Here is a 7,578-nt window from a genome sequence, read left to right as displayed (position 1 = left end):
AGAAACACACCAAAGTCTGGTCCTATGTATCCACCAGTGGGCACTCCCCATGCACGAGCAACATCTCGTGCTGAGTCAAGCTGAGCCACTGGGAGATGGAGATTCCCAGTGGGCACGGGGGGCGGGGAAGGATAAACAATACAAATCTTGGTTTTGTAAAAAGAGCAGCGAAGTAATAAGATCACGAGAGAGAACGTAGCAATGATGAAGAAAAAGGAGCGGCAGAAGGCCCAGGCATCAGTCCATTATAAGGGTACTTCCACCGGTTTATGGGAAGCATTTGTTTGCCTTTGCCTGCTCATAAATGTATTTAAAATAAAGAGTATTTCCTAGTATAGTGTGCCATATGAGTTTTTTCTGACAAAATTAAATTTTGAAAAAAGCCATAGGACATGCTGACATGTAAAACTCAACAAAAGGAGCTGCAAACCTTTTCCTGTTATTAAATAAACGGAAAGTAAATATTACAAATTGGGACATAAGAGGATGTTTTTAAGACAATATACTTTTGGCAACAAATTAATTTCTTTGCTTTATTTCAGTTTTTAAAATATGATGATTTAGGGATTTGTCCTGATCTGGTAGTTGTTTTGTCCTTTGGAAAGTTAAGATATCTGATCCCAGGCCAGTATCTAGGATAAATTTTAAATCCAGGCATATTTCAGACAATATATGGACCCTGATTCAGGAGTCCCATTAAAGTAAACAGGATTATTCATGTGCTTAAACTTTAAGGCTGCGTCTAGACTGGCATGATTTTGCAGAAATACTTTTAACGGAAAAGATTTTCCGTTAAAAGTATTTCCGCAAAAGCACGTCTAGATTGGCGCGGATGCTTTTGCGCAAAAGCATCCGTGGCCAGTCTAGACGCGATTTTGCGCAAGAAATCCCCGATCGCCATTTTAGCCATCGGGGCTTTTTTGCGCAAAACAGTTCTTCCCTGTCTAGACGCGATTTTGCGCAAGAAATCCCCGATCGCCATTTTAGCCATCGGGGCTTTTTTGCGCAAAACAGTTCTTCCCTGTCTACACTGGCCCTCTTGCACAAGTATTCTCACGCAAAAGGGCTTTTTCCCGAGCGGGAGCGTGAAAGTATTTGCGCAAGAAGCACTGATTTTGTACATTACAAATTTTGGTCAGTGCTCTTGCGCAAATTCAAGCGGCCAGTGTAGACAGCTGGCAAGTTTTTGTGCAAAATCTTGCCAGTCTAGACACACCCTAAGTGCTTTGGTGAATCGGGCCATGATGAAGTAATGTGGAGTAAAACTTCCATGTCATCTTGAATGATGAAAACACACAGATAAGCTTTACAGTTTTAAAAAAGTTCCTAATTGTGACCCTCTAAGGCATGTGTGGGAGGCAGATCACACCAGGCAAAAGGCCAAGGAACAAATTTAACCCTGGAGTGAGTACCATTATGCCAGGGCTGAATTTGGTCCTGGCAGCTCAGTCTTAAAATGCTCAGGTGCATTTCATTCTCTGATGCCTATTTTACCTTTACATTTAATAAAATGGCAAATGCCAAGCAAACCAAAAGGGAAATAATGAGTAGTCCTGTGGCACGCTAGCAACTCACAAAATATATATATAGTATCATGAGTTTTCGTGGGGAAAACCCACTTCTTTAGATGAGTTTTTTGCCCACAAAAACTAATGACACTATATATATATATTTGCGTTAGTCTCTAAGGTGCCACAGGACTGCCTATTGTTTTAAAGTTATGGACTAATATGGCTACCCTTCTGAGACAGAAGAGAAATAGTAACTGAAAATAACATTTTCATTGGTAGGTCAAGCCTATGAATGCAGTGAAGGATGGCCTGTAATCATAGAATCCTAGGGCTGGAAGAGACCTAAGGAGGTTATCAAGTCCAGCCCTTGCCCAAAACAGGACCAATCCCAACTAAATCAACCCAGCCAGGGCTTTGTCAAGCCGAGACTTAAAAACTTCTAGGAATGGAGATTCCACCACCTCCCTAGGTAACCCATCCCAGTGCTTCACCACCCTGCTAGTTAAATAATTTTTTCTAATATCCAACCTAGACCTCCCCCACTGTAACTTGAGACCATTGCTCCTTGTTCTGCCATCTGCCACTACTGAGAACAGCCTCTCTCCATCCTCTTTGGAACCTCCCTTCAGGAACTTGAAGGCTGCTATCAAATCCCCCCTCACTTTTCTCTTCTGCAGACTAAATAAGCCCAAATCCCTCAGCTTCCCCTCATAGGTCATGTGCTGTAGCCCCCTAATCATTTTGGTTGCCCTCTGCTGGACCCTCTCCAATGCGTCCACACCCTTTCTATAGAGGGGGGCCCAGAACTGGACGCAGTACTCCAGATGTGGCCTCACCAGAGCCGAATAAAGGTGTAATCTGAAATCATTCCTACACTTCAAATCTTTGGAACTGGCCGGTATCTGAAGTAAATTGGTGACTTCAGTCCAGTTCTGAGGGATCCGATGTGCCAGCCTGTGATGGCACGTTGGGGGTCCCCCGTCTCCTGCACCCCCGAAATGGCACGAACAGACTCCGCCAGCCAATAGACTAGAGGTGGTTTATTGCTTCTGCGGTATACAGCCCAGCCCAGATGTCATCAGGTTACAGGGCAGGCCTAGGATGCCTCAGCCCCCCTTGATATGGGGGAGGGGGTCTCGGCTTCTAAACCCCCCAGCCTGTTGCTGAGGCTGCTTCCTCCATGCTCCCAGCCAGAAACGAAACAAACTCTCCTCTAGCCCTGCCCCCCAGCCAGGGGCGGCATTCCACCTTCCTTTGTTTCTCCCCATGGGGGGTAGCTGGTCAGACAGGTTTGGAGCCCCCTTTGCATAATGACCAGACAGCAGAGGTCGCCACAGCCCTAGCAAGGCACCCCCACTACCTCACACAGCCCCACACTAATGAGGCCAGGTTTAAAGAGCTGCTGTGTACTCAAGAGACCATGCCTCTTCACCTCAGCTGGGCTTGTGCCCAGTGGCAGGATCATTTAAAAGGGTAGAACTCAGTTGAATCGGGACTGACTGAGGTTGAGAGCAGTCATGTGCAGCTGCCTCCTCCTGGGAAATCTTCAGGACAGAGGCTCATAATCAAGCCACTGGAGGCCTGTTGATTGCGGGAAATAAGAGTGATAACTCACTGTGGCCAGTGGATGACACTCCAGAGGTGGGTCAGAAGGAAACGTAAGTCCAACCAAGGATCATCAGAGGAACTGGAACAAGGACAGGAAGTTACCCAGGGAGTCCATTTGGGAATATTAGGCCCTGAGACCTGTGGAAGTGCTACTGTTTTGAGGGGCCTGGGTCAAAACTTGGTGGAGTAGGATGGATCCAGATTCCCCTACTCTGCCCCCTCCTGCCCTCTTTGCCTGTAAGCGATACTATACTCAAACTGTAGCAGCTAGGAAAAACAGCCTTGGACTCTCACCAGTGAGCAACATTGTCCTGAATCATAGCTGCTGAGCAAGACACCTTCTGGACTCTCACCAGTGGGCTACACTACCCTGAACTGTTATAGCTAGGTAAACTGACCATTGGACTTTTGCCATTAGGCATTATATCATTATGGTAGTATTTCCATTAAGCAGTACTGCCAGCTTGGAGCACACAGCCAACTCCCCACAGTATGCCAATCAAAAAATCATCACCATACGAACTTCTATGACTTAATTGGAATAATAATTTGTCAGATCCTATGACGAGGGAAATCAGAAGTTTTGGAGAAACTTTGCTGCCAGAGAGGTCAGATAAAATGATTACAATGGTCCCTTCCGGCCTTGGAATCTACTAATCTATGCCTGTTCTGAAGATAAATACGGCAGAACTGGTACCTTTTGTGAACTCTAAATACATTATTTTGGCAGGAGATGGGAATATGCTTGAAAAGGGAGTGTAAATGTTATAATTTTTACTCACAGTAAGGCCCTTTGCCCTGATAGAACAATGAAAAAGGGAAATATGAATCAAACCCAAAAACATGTGCGTGCAGCCCAACTTTAGAATTGCGAGTACAAAAGTATGTGTGCTCAGTAACCATGCCAGTAGAAATATTAATTATAATTATGCTAGTATAATTGGTCTTCCTACTATCAATCAGACCATCCAATGACCAGCCAAAAGTTACACACCAATATTAGAACCTAGCTGTGATGACTGGAGTATGTGCTTAACCATTATGCATGAAGATTTCTAAAAACAATTGTGAAAATGAGCTCACTGACATGAATGCAAACAGCACTAGGAAACATTTAAGTCTAAATTGAAGCAATCTGGTAAATTTAGCACCAAAATTATAATTTCCAATGTCACATATTTTTTCTTGCTCTTTAATACTGTATGTGTGCCATCTAACCGAGAATCATAAAAAGTGCGTGTATAATCAGTAAGTTAGTATTAAGCAGTGGCTCTCTACCTTTTTAGGGTACTGTACCACTTTTAGGAGTGAGATTTGCCATCTATACCCCCAAGTTTCACCTCAATTAAAAACTACTTGTTTACAAAATCGGACCTAAAAATACAAAAGTGTCATTGCACACAATTACTGAAAAAATGCTTACTTTTTCATTTTTATCATTTGATTATAACATAAATCAACTAGAATACAAATAGAACCCCTCTAATCCAGTGCTCTATGGTCTGGCAACATCCATGGTCCGGCATTTTAGTTAGCCAGATGTCCACTTACCATGGGTGTGGCCAAGTTTCCTGCAGTCCCATAAAGTTTATTTACAGCCACGAGTCCTGGCTCTCAGTTTCTATGAAGTTATTTAGCTTTAATTTACCCCTAAATGTCTTCTGAGAGCCTAGTAATCCGTGGAAGTGTTGGTAATGCCACTAAACAATATTGACTTTCCATGGTTCGGAAAATTCTCTGGTTTGGCACTAGAGGGTCCCCAGGGTGCAGGACTAGAGAGGTTCAACCTGTATAAATATTATACTTACATCTCAGTGTGTAGTATATAGAGCAGTACAAATAAGTAATTGGCTGTATGAAATGTTAGTTTGTATTAACTTCGCTAGTGCTTTTATGTAGCCTGTTTTGAAATTAGGCGAATATCTAGATAAGTGGGCGTAACCCCTAGAAGACCTCTGTGTATCCCCCAAGGATATGTGTATCCCTAGTTGAGATACTTGAAGAGTCTAAGTGAAAAAGATTCCTTGTATTATGCCAAATTTACAAATATACTAAAAATGAAGTTATTTTGGCTGTTTTGTATCAAATCCTGTGCAATTTTACACCAAAAGCCTGGTAAACTCATGTATGAAAAAATAACCCACTAAGCTAAAAAATTGTTTACTTTTTTCAATAGACTAAAGAAGTTCTGCTTGCTTCACAGGAGATAGTACTCAGTTCTCTGAAGATACTATGACTGTAATTTGCTGAAATGTGGACATCTAGTGGATGTAACTAATTATTACAATCTCCTGGATTCTAGAAGAAAGGAGAAAAAAAAAGAAACAGAAATTTACAGGTTGACTTTCTTATCACCTGGCATTGATTATTGGTCCTGATCTCCTACTCATTGAACCAAGAGCAAATTGGATGATTGACGCCAACATATTCCATTCAGGAGACTAATGAAGGAGAAAAATTAAATGGTCTACAAAGGTATGAGTTTATTCCTCTCAAAAAGAGAATGGATCTGACACTGGGCCTCAAGAGCAGGCCTTCTTGCACAGAACTCCTTTTGATGTCAAAAGGATTTGTCATTTAGAAATGTGAGGCTACGTCTACATTGGTAAGATTTTGTGCAAATACTTTTAACACAAGAGTTTTTGCATTAAAGTATTTGGCATGTGCCTTTGCGCAAGAGATGTGCTTTTGCACAAAAGCATCCGTGCCAGTGTAGACGCTCTCTTGCACAAGAAAGCTCCGATGGGCATTTTAGCCATCGAGCTTTCTTGCACAAGAAATTAACGTTGCCTGTCTACACTGGCCTCTTGTGCAAGAACAGTTGCGCAAGAGGGCTTATCCCTGAGCGGGAGCATCACAGTATTTGTGCAAGAAGCACTGATTTTATACATTAGAACGTCAGTGTTCTTGTGCAAGTACTTGCGGGCCAGTGTAGACAGGTGGCAAGATTTTGTGCAAAAGCAATTGTTTTTGCACAAAATCTTGCCAATGTAGACACAGTCTGAGGGTTTGGGTATTAAGTGGGTTTAGAATAAGGGGAATCAGAACTCCATGCTCTAAGGATACTGAAACTCATGAAAATTAAAGCTAACACATGTATATAAGGCTATGTAATATAGATGAATGTCTAGTATCTAGGGTGAAAACAATTGAGTATGTATCATAATGGTTATGTTAATATCATGCAATGTCAAAGGGAGACAGTGAATGATCTTAAGTGTTCTTCACTTCGCCCATGTGCTTACCATATCTGGGAACACAAAGAACACAACTCTAGAATAAATTCTGTAATTACACATTCATTTTCAATAACCATATTCTAATCCTCACGTTCCTTCATTTTTAAGGGCTCCAGGATTTCTCATATTGTGGGATTTCTCACAAAGTTGACACTTGCCCGATATATGACTGGCTTCTCTCCTTGGTTTTTTTTTTTTTTTTCCCTTGTGAAAACTAGTTGAAGCTAAGCAGCAGCCAACTTTGATTTATGTTTTTAATAAACTAAATTCAGATAGCACATATTAATAAAATTATTCCCTAGATGTTTTTTAAAGTTTCCAAAAACAGTCCCATATCTAAGTCAAAGTTAATGTAACCAGAATTTCCATGGGAATTTCTGTCAGTTCAGGGTAGTTGGAACTGGCTAATGTAAATAACCACTGCTCCGCCTCCACACAGTATCTTGCCTGAGGGTTGTGCTTTTATTCTGAAAAGGTGTGTTAAAGTGTGTCATTTTTTGCAGGGACTAGAACTAATATTTGGTAAGAGAACTTTATGATTTTGTGGAAACTGGAGAAAAAAGTAAACTGCAGTTTGCTAAATGTTGTGGAATCTTACTTTTCCGTCTGTATGCAATCCAAAAAGAACTAAAAGCTCTACTAAACTGAGAATGTTAGCTAATAATGTTCTGACTCACATTCTGAGAAATCAGAAATGCTACATATGCAAATAGTTCTATAGAGCTCTATACCAGGCTGTTTCTCCATTCCTTCCAGTAAGCCTTAAGAATGTGAAATAGCATTTAAGGGTATAAGCTTTTCCTGGTTTAAAAGCAATCTGTAGAACTACCAGATTCTAACTAGTAATGTTTAAAAGATGCTCAAGGCCTCAGAACTCCCACTTGCAACTCTGCTAGAGCACGTCTACACAGCAGGGCTGAAGTTGAATTAATCTACATCAATTGTGTAGCTTAAGTTTGAAATCGCTTAATTCGGTTTTTGGCACTGACTACACAGCAGGAAGTTGAAGGAAAAACAATCTTCCTTTGACTTCCCTTACCTCTAGTGAAATGAGGCTTATCATTTGAGTCTAGGTTGTATCAACAGGTGTGTTGTAAGCAAAACTCGTGAAGTCATTCTGCCGCTCTACTCTGCACTAGTTAGGCCTCAGCTGGAGTACTGTGTCCAGTTCTGGGCGCCACATTTCAAGAAAGATGTGGAGAAATTGGAAAGGGTACAGA

The sequence above is a fragment of the Pelodiscus sinensis genome, chromosome 11 (genome assembly GCF_052426305.1).
Source record: "Pelodiscus sinensis isolate ZL-2025 chromosome 11, ASM5242630v1, whole genome shotgun sequence".
NCBI lineage: Eukaryota > Metazoa > Chordata > Testudines > Trionychidae > Pelodiscus > Pelodiscus sinensis.
This window is presented reverse-complemented; position numbering follows the sequence as displayed.